This window comes from Leuciscus leuciscus (assembly GCF_965113295.1).
Source record: "Leuciscus leuciscus genome assembly, chromosome: 4".
Lineage (NCBI taxonomy): Eukaryota > Metazoa > Chordata > Actinopteri > Cypriniformes > Leuciscidae > Leuciscus > Leuciscus leuciscus.
Genome location: NC_138728.1, coordinates 5,041,186 through 5,057,569, shown reverse-complemented (window position 1 = coordinate 5,057,569; position 16,384 = coordinate 5,041,186). Strand labels below are relative to the sequence as shown.

Below are 16,384 nucleotides of genomic sequence, written 5' to 3'. Positions count from 1 at the left end.
TTTTTTTTAGGGGGGGTTAAAAAAAACAACCATAGAAAGTCAAAGGGTAGTTTTCCTTTACGTTTCCGTGATAATCGACGTATTACCCCATGTGTGTTTTAATATACATCCCTAAACAGGGTCATAAAAACTCTAATGGCAATTAAGCCGGAAAGCCTTCTGTTTGTATCCATGTTAACTTCACAGAAATGTTTCCATGACAACCTCCATGCATGTTAAGGCAACCAGAGGTGATCAACTCTTTCTTTCTCCCCCCTCCCTCCCCTTTCCTTTCCCTCGCAAGAGTGGAATTTGTGTTGACAGTTCTGGCCTTTAATGGCACTTTGGTGCCGCGTGAAAGTATTTGTTTACCGTGATCATATGCTTCTAGCTGTCAGCCTCACAGAGATTGACTTCTCCTGATAAAAGACTGTATTACATGCTTAAGAGGTCTTATGCGCCATAATTATCCACATCATCCTAATGACGGCTGGTGTGATTCAGAAACTAAGACGCTGAGAGCACGGGCTTCCTCTGAGGTCACGAGAAATGCTTTTTTGTGTGTGTGTGTGTGTGTGTGTATTACAGTGGATTGTATGATGCTTATTTTATGGATTAAAATGTTTAATGTATTGACTAAAGGGAACTGTTTCATCTGTATCTGAGATTGCGACGCTCTAGACCTTTCCACAGTCCGCTTGATAGCTGAGAACTGCATTTTTTCTTTCCCTTAAACATGGCATATAATCCCTAACTCTAGTCTTTTGACTGTGACGGCGCTCTTTCACACCAACGATATCACATGACCTTTATGGAGAGGTATTAAAATCACCCATAAGCATCTTATCTTAGAGTACAAATGCCCTTGAAATTATTAATTGTACGCACAGCTGATAATATCAGTGCTGATATGTTTTGTCATCTCTTTTTTGTGCAATTTGAAGGCATGACAGGGTCTTGTTGGCTAAAGGCAATGATTTACTGAGCGTTTTAGTCTCTGGTTGACTTAAAACCCCAGTCGTTGCAGATGCAAGAGGGCGTCATTTGTAGTAAACGGCAAGGTCAGCCCCGCTCGGCCCAAACTTGCCTGTGGCCTGTGACAAGAGGAAGTGTGGAAGTAGACTTAATGCTAGTCTATGTGATAGTTTCAGCATCATTGTTGAAATGCAGCCTACTTTCATTAATTAAATGAGTGCTTTTCCACAATTATTTATATATATATATTTTACATGGGTTGAAACAACCCTGCATTTTTCAGAGTGTAGATGCTGTCATTACTGTAGAATCAAACTCTGACCTTCTAACTGGAATCTCTGAGGACAATTCTGTTAGTAAGAGAAAAAAAAAATCTGTTTATTTGAAACACGTTCTGGAAAAACAGAGGATTTGTGACAGTAACATCTCCTGACAGGCGTATTAGGCTGTAGAAAGAGCATCGGGCCCGAGGCTGTGGGCATATGGTACTGCCTTCTGCTGGCATCGCTCTAGAACAAGTTGCAACACTGCGGCAGGGTCACGACGGGCTCAGGTTTGTTCCTCCTGCCCTCTCTAAATAATAACAGGGGCAAATTAATGCTCCCTTTGTCTTTGACAAGGGCAGAGCGAATATTTTTAGATTGACTCTTTGGCCCGAATTGTTGTTTTCTATGTTTCTCTTCATGTTGTTGGTGAGTTACTGAGCTGTCGTGTTGGAGTTTGACCTTCATGTTTCTCTATTGTTTTAAAAGAATGCCTAATGTTTTAATTTGTATAGCAAATGATCTTTTATGTGCACAAAAGTATGCTTTTTTTGGACATGGTACCATGGTAAACAATGTTTTTGGACCTGTAATATTGGCTTGTGGACATATACCACGGTATTCTTCAAGGTAACTTTGAGTGGCATGTAAACCCAGTAGTGCAGAACATTAACAACATTTTATTAATATTGATGATATTTTATTATTGATCTTCCAAATGTACACTCTGTATGGAACATGATTATGGTAATCATTCAGTAAAATGGTATACATCAAAATACCATGGGATCACCATCTTATACCACCATTTTACCATGTTACCACATTTATTGTAAGGGTTATTGCAGAATATTCCAATTTCATTATTAATATTGATGTTATTTTATTTTGAATCTTAGTTTTTAAGCCTATATATGCATCATAAACCTGGTAATCATTCAGTACCATAGTACATATCAAAGTATGATACATCATTGCACAGTACTTTTTTTTTTTATTAGGGTTAGTGCAGATGGAATAGATTTTATTATTAATAATTAATATTTTATTATTAACATATTTTATTAATTATTAAAATATATTATTAATATATAATATTAATATAATGAATATTATTTTCTCATTTATTTTACATTTATCCTCTGTTTGTGAATCACGAATATTTTAATTATTCAGTACCATGGTATACATCAAAATACCATGATGTTTCCATCACTATGCCATGGTACTGTCACAGTAGTTTTCGTGAGGTTTGTGAATAATCAGATTTTATAATAATACTCTAGTCTAGAGACTATAATTGTATCTAAGAATCATATGTAGCCAAAATTTAATATAATTCTCCAATAGCACTTTGAATATTGAAACACAAGCATCCTTTGTGAAGTGTAAATATGACTATTGGTATGTGTTCGTGGATGGCAAGCAAGCCATTGTTGTGTTTGGTGCTCAGGAATATCTTTTAGACTGCAGAGGGTTAATTAATATACACCGTCTGATTTCTTTTTTGACTTTTATAGGGCCACTTACAGCATATGGCCACAGCAATACAATAGTTTATTTTTATGATTTTTGATGAGTGGTTTTTAATTTAGATTGTCACTTCTGGCAACCAGCAGGGCAGATGGTGTAGATTTGAATGCCCATCAGAGCCTAAACACCCTCCAGGCAGCTGTTGCTAATAAACTTTCCCCTCCCTGTTTTTTCCCCCCGTTTTCCCCCACGCAACACGTTTTAGGTCAAGAGGAGTCAAACCTGTTACAACACCTGTTTCTGCATATGTAAATCTGTTGTTTTGTCATTTCATTAAACAAGAAAAAAAAGGCAACGGTCCCTCGTGGTTGCAAATGCGACTGGCACCGAGCCCACTTGGCAGGGTGAAGACAGCGAGGGGAGGAGGGAAAGATGAGCAGAAGACAACCGCGGCCGTTGGATGCCGCTTCCGTGTGAGGATGTTTCCCGAAAGGGCCTCTGTGGAGAATGCAGTGCTAACCCCCCCGCTCTTTTTTTTTTTTTTTTTTTTTTTTCTTCCTCCTTGGTGTGAAGCGGAAGTTGGAACCTGGCACACGCGTGGCTGGCACACGCTCTCGTTCAACCCCCACCACCGTATTCCCATTGCCCTCTCATCATGCCGTGATGTCAGAGCTCTACTCCGAGCCACATGTGCCGGTCTCGTGTGTGCACTGCCTCTGGGGCTAATTGCTCCAGCCCCCCTCCATAAACCACTGGTGCATGACGATTTTAACCTGAAATGCATCTTTGCACCCTTATACTGTATATGTTCCCTCTCTCTTGCCCACTGTGCTTTTTGTGAGTAAGTTGTGGGATTTGAGTTGTAATCCCATCTGTGTACGGAGGATGCAACAAATATGCCGTGAAATTAGAGGTTATTCCTCGGCTTTGAAGATTACTGTCATCGTTGTGGCGTCCGCCGCCTTGTATGCTTCACCGTGTGTTGTATTAGTTACAAACGTCCATCTTACCTTGAAGTGCACGCTGTTTTTCCCCTACCTGGGTGTTTTAATTTGTCCGTTAATCTGCCGTTGAACCGCAAGCTACCCTGGGTTTGGCTCGGACGGCCTCCTGTTTGAGGGTCCCCGTCGTGTGTTAATCTCCACGGGCCGCTGAGGTATCCTTCCTGTGATTTAGCTCCTCTCCACGAGCCTCTCCGGAGAGCCGCGCCATCCCTCTGTGATAGGGAAGTTCATTAGGGATGTGCCTTTGATGGGCCAGCTTTTCATGTGACGGCGCTCTCAAATACCTTGATGTAGAAGCTTAAGAAGCCATTGTGCCGCGAGCGCGTCTTATTTAGATCTGCATAGTAAATCGACCCGAGTAAATACGGGAAGAAGCAGATGGAAGCAAGGAGATAAGGCCCAGGCGAACAATCGCATTTGTATTTTGTTATGATGTTGACAGCAGCTAAAATTCACTAATCTAGCGCCACTGATCTGCATTTCAAAGAAATCTCATTTAGCAGCAGGGAGGATAAAGTTCTTTTCATTGTGGCCGCGCTTCTTTTTTTTTTACTTGCATTCTTTGCTAATTTATCTGCCGAAGATTTAACGTTGGGCCGGGTGCAAGCATGCTGCATGTTGCAAAGGGGATCTTAAATACCCTGAAAGCGGTAACGTCTAGACTGTGAACCGGGGGTAATTACACGTCCACTGATGAATGGAGGGAGTTTGAAGACTCATCTTTGTTCGGGGGGCCTGAATTGCTTGACTAGAGCTGATAAGGGCCGTTCGGCCCTCAGTCAAAATGTATTGCGTTGGCTTCCACCTCCTAACACGGGAATAGTATTTACTTGAAAAGGTAAAAATGTATTGTGTACTGTAATCTGACTTGTTTGCATAATGTCTTCTTTCATCCGCACACCCAGCAGAGGGGCCGGAGAGGTATTCTTGGCCTTGATTTGAAATAGTTTATCTCGACTCGAATGCCAGGCTTCATGTAAATATCAGACAGTGACATTAGGACGACCTGCGCTAATGCAGTGTGTCTGTGTGTGTGTGTATAAGTATTTAGAGATCTCGAATTGAAACGGGTCCGGTATTGTGGAAACTTGTCACAATGAGGTCATGCAAACTAATAACGTCGGTAAGTCGATTTAAAGGTGAGTTTTATCAGTCCACAATATTGGAAGAAACTGGCATTGCGATATTTTGTTTTGCCGCAATATATATTGCGATATGAAAACAATTTCACCAGATGACTTGAATAGCTCTATTTGGAAAGAATGAATCATTCTAGAGGGGAGTGAAATAAAGAAACAAATTACAAGCACAGATAAATACAATAGAACAAACATACAAATGAAATAAAGTCTAACAGTATTTTATAGAAATGAAATAATCAAATGTAAAATAACACTGCATAGTCTTCACTTTATAAGTTAAATATAATTTATCATTGTTAAAGCTACAAAATGGATTTTCTCTGTGTATTTTGTTGCTTGATTAACATTAATGACACAGAGAGCAGCAGGAATATTAGGCTGCTGTCACTTTAAGACCGAATGCAAGGATCCAATCAAATGATCTGCATCCGTTTTCTTTCTCAACTGTTTGCGTTCACGTAAGCCATAGGCGTTTTTGAGGATACTCACCAAGACAGGCATTTTGATATAATTTTGCATGTATGTGTCAGTCAAGCACAAATAGATGCGGAAGAGATTGTAATTCAGTGTCCGAATTGAGTTCTCTTTTGTGCGTCCTCTTGTGCTCTAATGTTTAAAATCACTTGAATGTTTAGACTGACAGTACCTAAAACATGTGCAAACGATAAAACCTTCGCTCTATGATGGTTAAACTTTGAAATGAATCTGAGAATCACATGCATTTCGAAATGTGGTGCCTGGTTCGTACGGATCAACTACGATCCCTATACTTGACATCGTACATCCTGCGTTGTGACTGTGATGCACGTATCGTGATATCGATACCAAAACGATATATCTTGCAGCCCTAGTCCAAAGATTGTGGTATTAACACAAAGTTTGAAATATACGGGACATTAACGCATTTCCAGGATGACTATTCTGAGCTTTTTATATGGCTTTTCCATTCTAGAGTTTGTGTACATTTGCACGTGCAAAAAGCACAGACAGAACAGTCTTAAATCAAATTTTGATAATAAATCTCTAATTCAAATGTTGACTGAGCTAGTGAGCTTTAAATATACACTAGGCTACTTGTGCTCGTAAAACAAGCGTACTTCCAGGATTACGAACCCAATCTACGTGCACATGTAATTGAGTGCAGAAGATGTGTATTTTAATACTCGGGCTAATAGACAGTTTGTGCTTTTTCCTCCAAACACTCCATCTCAGTTTGTAACACCTCCTCAAACACAAGCGGTTAAAGCAGCGGCGGGTTTGTGTTTGCAGAAATGCTCTCCTAAGCAAACCCCCTCCTCTTTTCATACAGTTCAGGGAGCACATTCCTCGGGATCCTGAAGTTGTTAGTTGCCTACAGGGGTCTTTGGAATTTTGGGACAGAGAGAATCTGAAGCCATTCGGCTGATTTGTGTGTGTGTGTGTGTATCATACTGTAGCTTCACAAGTCAACTGTACTCTTCAAAAAAAAAAGAAATATGTTACAACTTGCAGTTTTTTTTTTTTTTTTTTTTTTAAATGAGGTGAACTGAGCTGCACACGCTCATTTAGTCGAACATATCTGTGAGTGTCAGCAAAAAGAGCGGCAGAAGCCTCGATGGAAAGTTTGATTTATGCTCGGTTAGTTTTAACCTGCCAGGCATGGCAAGCTGTTTCGAGGGCAAAACATTTTCCCTCATTTCTGACTTTATTATTCTGAGTGTGATATGCGTCAGTCTGAAATGCAGATGAAGGTATCGAAGTGTTCTCAAAAATGTACAATTGAAAAATTTACCTAGTAATACTTTTTCTTTTGTTGTTTTTTTGACAGATTCTCTCATACTTGGACTCTCCTCTTCCAAACAAACACGGACATCAACTGAAAGTTTCCCCTCAGGGTAAGATCGAAAAACACAGCTTCTCTTGTACTTCTGTCAACACTTTCATCTTTTTGGCAGATGCACTCTTTGAAAACGAGATAAAAAACGAGTGCGTGATCGTACGCAACTGCGGCACGTTGACGTGAAACGAGCCCACATCCAGTTATTTGATTGACCTGTCGTATTGATAGACTGTGACAGACTTTGTTGTAATTATTTTGCTGTGGAGATGAAAAACTCTCGCATGACACATACAGTAAACCTTGTCTGTCATTGCAATTATCCTAAATATCACTGACAACATGGTTACACTGTCATTTTTTGTGGTTTTGCCACCTTTTATAGCATTCAAAAAATGTAATATTGAAAAAAAATGCATGCTTCAAGGAAAAATATATGTATGTTTACATGTTTCCTATTCTGTGTCGGTCAGGATGAGACTTGGTATGGCCGTTGCTCATAGCGCAGCAGGAGTACTCTGAAAACCGAGGCGAAAGTGGTGAGTAAAAGCAATCTTTAAAGTGCTAATTTGCATGTTCGGTCTGTCTGTCTCAGCCATAATTGATATGTCCTCTCAAAAATCACTTCCATTATATATTCCATCAACCACATCCTGAGAGGAGCGTTAATAATGAGGAGTCCGGGGATCTCTTAAAGATTCTTGATGCATCATGATAGTCGAGAGAGTCCACTTAGTTTCTTGACGGTTGTGGGGTTTCATGTTAAAGGCAGTTGAAGTCAAGATAAATCAATTGTGGTGTATAAACAGCAGGTAAAGGTTTGAAGCATGTTGTCCGGCTCCCTCCGGCACTCCCTTGAAGCTCTGATGATGGTTTTGTCACCAAGTAAGTGAAAAATACGCATAAAGAATCTCACCATCTGTGAGAATGTGACTGCTGATTATGTGACGGAGGTTGTGGTCGGCGTCATTAGCGATGTAGACATTGCCAGACGAGCGGCTACAGTTGCGAAGGGTAAATTAGAGAAACTTGCACCTATTCAAACCAGTTCATGCAGAGTTTAGGTCATGTTTGATGATTTGAGCAAGAGATTTGGGTAACATTTTATTTTGCAGTGTCCTTGTTACACATGTAGTTACTATAGAAGTAACTATAAATTAGGCATAATTACATGCAACTAACCTTTAACTAAAACCTAATCCTAACCCTAAAAGTACATGTAGTTAATTATTATTACTCAGTTATTAAATGTATAATGACATTGTAACATGGACACCTTCAAATAAAGTGTAACCGAGATTTGTTGATTTTTATTTTTTTTAGGGACCTGATATTAGCAGTTGTTCTTCAATATCAAGTTTGATTTTGTTTGATTTGAATTAATCATTTACTCAACCTCATGCCATTCCAAACCCATATGAATTTCTTTTTTCCATGTAACAAAAAAAGATTGTACTTGCCACTCATGAAACCTAATATATTGGCTGTTGAGGACCAAAAAAGCACTATAAAAGTATTATAAAAGTAGTCCATATTCCAAGAAGATTGAAAATCATATGATAGCTTTTTGCAACAAAAAGATCAACATTTTAGTCATTGCCTGTGACTATATAGTATATAGGCATATAGTATAGATATATATAGTGTATATATATAGGCATATAGTGCCTCTAGATGCAACATGTAAGGTTTAATCACAAAATAACTTTAAATATGTACTATAGAAGTGCGAATGAGAGCTGAAGGAATAGCAGATGATTTTAAGCAATTTATTTTTGACTACTCTCATGAAAATTTAATGATGTATCCCCATTCACTTTCATTATATGGAAAAGAGTTTGGAACGACTTGAGGGTGAGTAAATGATGAAAATTTAAATTTTTAAGTGAAATGCCCCTTTAATAATTAGTCTACAGATCATGATTGAGAAAAAAATGTTGATATTATGCAGCTTTAATATGAAGGAAAAAAACTTGGGTAAGCACCTTATGTATGGTTGATATGGGATTCTGTCAATACTCTTGCATATAAAGTTAAGAAAGTTTCACATTGAGCAAGCAATAACAGCCCACACTTTGCTGCTGAATTGCTAAACTCAGCGGAGTCCAGCATCCAAACTCAACTCTGTAGAGAAGCATCCATCAGTGAGGCTATTCCAAGCCATTACTCTGCCTTTGAGGTGTGGGACTGATTAAAGTTTGCATATGCTGAAGAGGTTGGGAGGCTTGGCTTTAGGCAGGGGCTGAAATCCCCAGAAGTCACTGCATCACAAGGCTAAGCAAAACCCAGCTCCTCTCTCCCCACCTTAAAGAGATTTGAATGTTAGTTTTTAATTTGACGAGTATCCACTTAAATCTTCAAAGATGAACTCTTAAAGCATATCTGTTCTGGAACAGAAGTCTCTGATCAGTGCGTGAAAAAAAAAAAAGAAAGTATAATTGCCGCCCAACTTCACACCGCCAATGCACACATTATAAAATCTACAGCAATTAAGCATATCTCACCCGAGTTTAAAGACGAGGGATGGCGTTGCTCACTCTTCGGATGGACGGCCTAGTGCGTTCTTCGCTTTGAAAATTGATTTCTTGTTCTAGTAGAGTGCCTGTCATTTCCATCTAAAATGGCTCAGAGAGAGATCTTCCACTCCCCGGAGTTGAGAGTAACCTCCATGGAGCTTTTCTCTGGACACTCAGAGCCGAAAGCTCGAAAGGATATCAAAGGAAACTGAGCTCTGTCTCCATTGGCAAGTCTCATTGTGTGGCTGATTTGGGATTGGAAAGGGAAGGTGGTTGGGGACGGAGATGAAGCGAAGCCCGGTTCCTCCTAATCTTTATTCCCCATTAACCCCCAGAACCGCTCCTGGGATCAGGTCACTGGTCAATCCCCCCATTTTGATCGAATATTTTTATTTAAGCCTTTTTATGATGAATGGGGAAAAAAAGTTCAGGCCATCAGTGGTTCACTTCATAGTTCTGGTCTTCTTAAACTCTCTTCGCTTCATTGTTTTGTCTCCAAATTAGAAAGAAGGATTTTTTTAACTTTTTTTTTTTGTGGTCCAACTTTCCATATTCCTGTTAAGCTAGGTTTGGCAAAGGGCTTTGCTGTGAGCAAATTGAAGCTTGAGTGCCTCCTTTTCTTGGACGTATTTTTCTTGAAGTGATAAGAGGTTTGCAAAGTAAACTCTGGCAATGATGGTGGCACCTTTGTTCTCTCTTTTCCAGGCATTCAGAACCAGATAAAGCGAAAAGCTACATGCTAATCTTTCTCAGTGGCATCTAGACAGCTTTATTTACTCACATTCTCAAAGACCGCGAGACAGAAGGAAACAAATCGAGGCCCGTTTGAAAAATAGAGCAAGAGTTCATGGAGAATGGACAGTTGCCCCGAGAATAGAGTTACAAAAGAGAGTCTACCATCATTCCTGATAGAGGAGACAGACAGAGTCAATGAGGTTATTGATCCGGCAGGAGTGCTATGCTAATCAGCCGTCTGAATGGGCCGAGAGTCAGTGTCCTTCACTGAGACTTATCCTTTGGCTGCTAGTCTTTTTTGTCTTTCAATACGTAAACAGCATGTTTGATGAGCAGAAATCTACATGGTTTATTGTGGAGAAGTCACGAGCGCTTGAATGTTTCCAATTGAAACGAGACCCTCTTTTTGACATCAGGGCGGTCTGACATAGGTCTGACCCCGCCGGTCCAGATGGTGGGAATTAGGCAGACACTTTGCTTGCAGGTGATCATGTCCGATGCATTGGTCTCGAGCCGTCTTCTCCCTCTGCGTGTCGCCGTAAGTCCCCCCCGTGCAGTCATGAAATGGATTGCGGTGTAGAATAGACATGGGTGGATTAGGAATGAATGGGTGCAGATTGAATATTTGAGAATGTGATTTCAATGACCAATTTCTGCCAATTTCATCATTAAGAATATGTATTAAACATACCCGAGTTAAATTAGAAACACATGTTCGGACAATTGTCACATCAACTCCAATTGAGTTGACTAAACTAGGATTACAACGCAGAACATGCGATGGAAGCTGCTATTGGTTTTTTTGCAGCCAATTTATTTAGAGGCTTTGAACCAACTGAGTATGAAGGATTTCGGCCTCCTGTGGAGTTGTAAGACTCCTAGATTATGTGAATAATTGGCCACAAAAAGGCTTCATTTAAATGTAAATTAGATTAAATTAGCTTAGTCTTATTTTGTGTGTGTTAGTGTGTTTTATAAAATATGATTCTTCTCACAAGAATTCCAGGATTTCAATGAGTTTCTCACATTTGATATTTTATATAAACAGCTAATGTTATTTTCGTCGGAAGAAAGAAATCTTATACGTTAACAGGGTTCTCCCCCGCAACGCTGTTTTGAAATGCTTTCTCCATTTGAACGCTTTGTCTGGCCTCATTCACAGGAAAAGCTTTACTACAAAAGATACAAGCCCACCGCTTTGTTCTTCACGATAATTTGATCATGGTTTGAAAAGTGATCTTGCGGAAGGAGAGGTACTAGAGCCTGGAATTTGGCTTCCCCGCCGCAAACCGCAAGCCCGTACAATCAAACTGCGTCACGGTTACCTGCCTTGATAGATGGTGAAACTGTTTGTTGTTGGGACGAGAGCAACCCGATTCGGGTCACATGTCCGTCTCAGACTGGAATGTGTTTGTTGGAGCGACCTTGCTGCCAAATCCAAGAGTCTCTGATTTCTCTCCATGGCGTGCGCTTCACTTTTGTAACCCTCTCTCATGAAAGCTGTGCCTCTGGGCCAATTCTGTGGTCACACTACCTGATTCTGAGGCTCGTGGAGTGATGTTGAGTGCTGAAGCCAGAGGGAGTCATGTGAGAGAGATTCCGTCTGCATAAACATGCCCTTCTTCTTCTACGAGAGACCAAACAGACAGGGTGTCCCTCAGCCCACCTCACCTGTGAAGCCTTTTCAAATCCTTTCCTGTCTGTCTCCCTTTTCCTTTTCTCTCGTACTTCTCCAGCTGTTTCCTTCAAGTCCTGTTAAATGAAACTCTCGGAGAACAGATACTTTTTGCATCATTCTAAAAACAGTTTAGACTTCTGCCTCTTATTTTTCGAGCGTGGTGTAAAGCAATAGGCTAAACATAAAAAATAGAAAAAATCAAGAACAGATCCAGTAGCTCAGTTTCTGGATTTGTTGGAATACATTTTCAGTTTCATTGAGGTAGCAAACAAGATCCATAATTACAATTCGAATGATTTTTGACTGAAAAAAAACACATAAATTCACATAACTGTGATTTTTTACTTGAAAAGCCAAGACGAAACTTGGAATGTTGGTTGGACAGCCTTGGCTTGTTTGAAAGATTTGTGGATGGATGGATGGATGGATGGATGGGTGGGTGGGTGGATGGATGGATGGATGGATGGATGGATGGATGGATGGATGGATGGATGGATGGATGGATGGATGGATGGATAGACAGACAGACAGACAGACAGACAGAGCGAGCATTACTGTAATTGTGATTTTGTTTTTATGAACTGGGGACAGTTTTGAGTTGAGTTGTGTTATTAACATTTGCACCACAGACATTAGCCCCATTCACAGAGAAATTCTGGTAAATTACCGTGAAATTACCAGAATTTTTTTTCCGGTAAAAAACACAAATGTGCTGTTCACACAAGCGATGGCGTTCCATCTTTTTACCGGTAAGAGACCATTCACACATCATTACCACAATACCGGAAAACTCTGTGATCTGTCACTCATCAGAAATGACCTTTAAATGCTGAGCTGCTTGCTTCATCCACCTGGATGAGGAGAGGTGCTTTAGTTTCATTGTAGTTACTTTTTTCTTTTTCTTTTTACTTCTGAGTGACAGGCGTAAGGGGATGATCACACAGAACGTGGTTTTGCTCTTAAAAACATGAGATGCATATAGTTCTGCAGTTACAATCGAAACTGCAGAGGCGCAGCGTTGATGAATGGAAAAGAACGCAGGGTCTCGAGCGTAAGACGCGGTGCATTGATCAGATGTTCGTTTAGCACGTTTACATAGAAAAACTGTTAAAAGCAGTGGAACTTACTGTAAACGGCTCCGACAGAGCTTTATGATTGGCCCAAAGCAAACTTTTTATGTCGGCGCATTCTGAACTCGTACGTGTTCATACTGGTAATTTTCATTCTTTGTGCATCATACCGGTAACTTACTGTTAATGTTACAACTTCTCTTACCTTGAAATATATTTATCAAGATTTTTGAAAAGGCCCTCTTCACACATGATCTTATTACGGTAATTTAGCAGTAAAGACTGTATGTGTGAAAGGGGCTGTTGTTGATCAAGCTTTTAAGTTTAATATAAGTGAAATTAGTTTTGTTTAGACTTTATCTTCACTTTTTGTCTCGTCCCATTCCATTGCTTTTCCATTTGTTTTATCCAAAATATTTCTCTCTCCTCCTTTCTCCAGACCTATTTTCATCACTTAATTCCCTCTTTCTTTCATTCATAGCTTCACTCTCTTTGTTATTAGACTACTTTCTCCCTCTGTCTCGCCTGTCTGCGGCATGTTGCACCACACACACACACACACACACACACACAGGTCTGGATGCAGACTGACAGTGCTGGCACAGCACTGATTGAAACTCATGTCTCAAAGTTGCTAATGCTCACTGAACCATTTTATTGAAGATAAAGTAAATAAAATAGGTTTCTTTATGAGAATTCACTGAAATAGACCAGAATGATCTAGAAAACACACTTGCACACACGCTTCTCTGATTGGTTCATAGATTCCAGGCGAATGGCTGGGATGAGCTGTTTTCTAGAGGTATGGGAGAGCTAGGAATTTCACAAGTTCAATGTTTTTTGAGAGGGCTGAGAGAAAGCAAACGGCTCAATTTAAATCTGTTTTTAAGGAATGACTTTCATAAGTTCTTGAGGTATAGCGCTGAACTCAGTCATTGCTGTCAGGTGATGTAATCTAGTTTTTCTGTTTACTTAGTTTTAAGTTGTTTTAGTGCTACACAAGTCATTGCATGAAAGGCACAGAGACATATTTGATATTTTTGGCTGTCAACAGAAGGATCTTCACCACATACGGCTGTTTTATACTGTACAATAGTGTATAAAAATGACCCTGTTTACCTTTTTAAGGTAAATTGAATTCGGTATGACACTCCCACTTTTCATAATCCAATCAATTGCCGATATACTGCATAACATAAAGTCAAGAAATACATCACATTGCGTAAGTAAAATGTATTGCAAAAGCTGTTACATGTTGACTTCAAAGACATGACTTTAAAAATGTACTCTGTTTACTTTAATAAATGTTAATTATTATAAATATGATAATATTATAAATATTTTTAAAGTCTTAAAGTCTGTTAATCAATCTCAAAATTAAATATCTTTCTTTAAAATAAAAAAATCTAATATCTTAGCCTACATTCTTTACAGTCCAATCAAATCCTGATGAGTAAAAAAAAAAAGAAAAAAAAAATTGTTACTCGACTATACATCATAATGCGGAAGATATGTCTTTTGCAAATGTCGTTTCGATTCTTTAAAATCTTTAACTGTACACAGTTTAATTCTGAATTGGATAAGAAAACGAGAAGACATCCTAACAGCGCTTTGTATTTAGCAGAAACCACAGGTTTTGTCTTGGACCCAATCCGAAGAGGTTTGTCAGTCTATTGGCTGCATCTTGATCTGAATGAACAGCAGGTTTAAACACAGAAGCCGCACAATACAGGTCACATTCAATAAGATCCTTGTTCCTATTGAACCAAGTGAAGAATCATCCACGTTCTCTATACATTTACATTTGTCCAAATTTCTATAAAACCCCCTCCGAGCGCAGCATTCTTTCTCAGAAGATAAAGCCAGCATCAGAATGTGATTCCCTTTGGCTTAGAGGAGGTATAGGTGTCACCCTAATACATTAGCATTGTCCTCCGTTATAAATATTCTGCCAGGCCTTCCTCAGTCGGCTGCCTCTGAATGCTGCCACTCGCCGCATGTATTGTGGAGAGCGCCGGGCCGCTCTGAATCCACTCTGTCTGTCTTTTATCAAACATCCCAACGCTTTGATAGTTTCCTCATTTATTTAGTGAATAGTTGGAGAGGAAGAAAGAAGGAGAGAATGAAAGAATAGAGTTTTTACATTATGTAAATGGTGGAGGGGGGAGTTCGTCTCTAATCTCTCGCAGGCTCATCACGGCAGACGTTTGCATTTTCGTGATACTGCCCTCCTGGAAACCATTGTTGGGATTTCTAGCCCCTTTCCTGCCCGGCTCAATGCCTTTTAGAGGATTTTAATACACACGCTTTTCCTCGCAACAGCGTTTACAAGCCACCATTCAATAAAACCTCAAGTACCTCAATGTTTCCTTTGACTGGTCTCAGGAAAAAGCATGAAGTATTATAAATGATACAAGAACATGAGAGCGGTAATGAGTGTATCTGTGTGTGCTTGCGTTGTATAATGCACTAATGCACTCCAAAATTCACGTTTTACTGGGTAGTGGATGAATTCAGAAAGTTTACCACCCGTTATCCACTGGCTGTGAAACTGTATTTTGCATTAATGCTTATATAAAATAAGAAACTTGCCATTTTCTTTCATCATCATCATATGCTGCCTGTCAAATAAACATGAAGAGGCGTCACGATTTTATTTCTCATGTCTTCATTTATGGTGGCTCAATGCGAGAAATATGTCACAATGTTGAGTATTGGAGAAACAAAACCATCAGGCGTCTTAGATGAGCTTAATTCGTGACGATCATAGTTGTTGTTTTTAATGCATTTATATGTCCTCCTGGGAAGTTTGTATTTATGAGTTGGGAAGTCGTAATCACAATGTCAGGTAGAGCCGCCCGATTCTGGATAAATTAGGAATCACGATTTGTTTTGCTTCAAACTGAGATCACGAACCTCCCACGATTCTGTACAGACAACTAATCAAAATAGCATGTCATTTAATAGAGTTTCTAATAAAATGTTAATTGCTGCATTCTATTTAAAATGTTTAATAATCTGAATGTATTATAAAAATAAAAAAAATCAGTTTAGTGATGAATGATTCAATGACTCACTCATAAATACTCTATTTGTTTTATTTACTGGATGAATCAGCTTTTTCTTTTTTTCTTTTTTTTTACAAATCAATTGAATGAATGATTCAATAACAAATCAATTTTTTCGTCATCTGGTGGCTTCATGATGTAATTGATACAATCGTTATGTCATTCTCAGTAGGTGATTTACTCTATTTACTCGCTTCCGTGGACATCGGTGTTTATATCAAACTATAAACTTTTATCCCAGTACTTCTGTGATATGGATATTTGTAAGACAGAAATAATAATAATAATAGTGTGGTTGAAAAGACTGTTTGCAAAGCTGTTTCATACCTATACATGCCAACTGCTCTCTCTGGTTCTGATTTTGTAAAGGTTTAATAGACACAGGAGAATCGCTGTCATTTAGGATTGAGATTGCGTGGGTGTTTGATGTGAGATTACAATCTTTTAACGATTAATTGTGCAGTTCTAATGGCAGGCGTGTTCAAGTAACTTTGGTCGGGGCAAGATGGCGATGAACATTTAAAAAAATATATTGATTTTTTTTTTTTTACAGTCAAATGTTTTTAGCTCTACTTCTACATAATGATGAATAAAGATTGTGTATCAGGTGTGTTTTTACTTTGTTTTTATTCAACATTGTAGTGGTGTTCATGTTTGTTCAACAC

General features: G+C 39.1%; 1 protein-coding gene across 4 annotated transcripts in view; it reads left to right on the top strand.

The window, feature by feature from the left end:
• Nucleotides 1–16,384, top strand: part of foxp2 (forkhead box P2) — a 147,283-nt gene that overhangs the window by 43,634 nt on the left and 87,265 nt on the right. For all 4 annotated transcript variants that reach the window (XM_082168394.1, XM_082168398.1, XM_082168393.1 and 1 more), the window contains 2 exons: nucleotides 6,644–6,710; nucleotides 7,126–7,191. The gene's annotated coding sequence lies outside the window, so the exon portion shown is untranslated. The remainder of the gene's footprint in view (nucleotides 1–6,643; nucleotides 6,711–7,125; nucleotides 7,192–16,384) is intronic.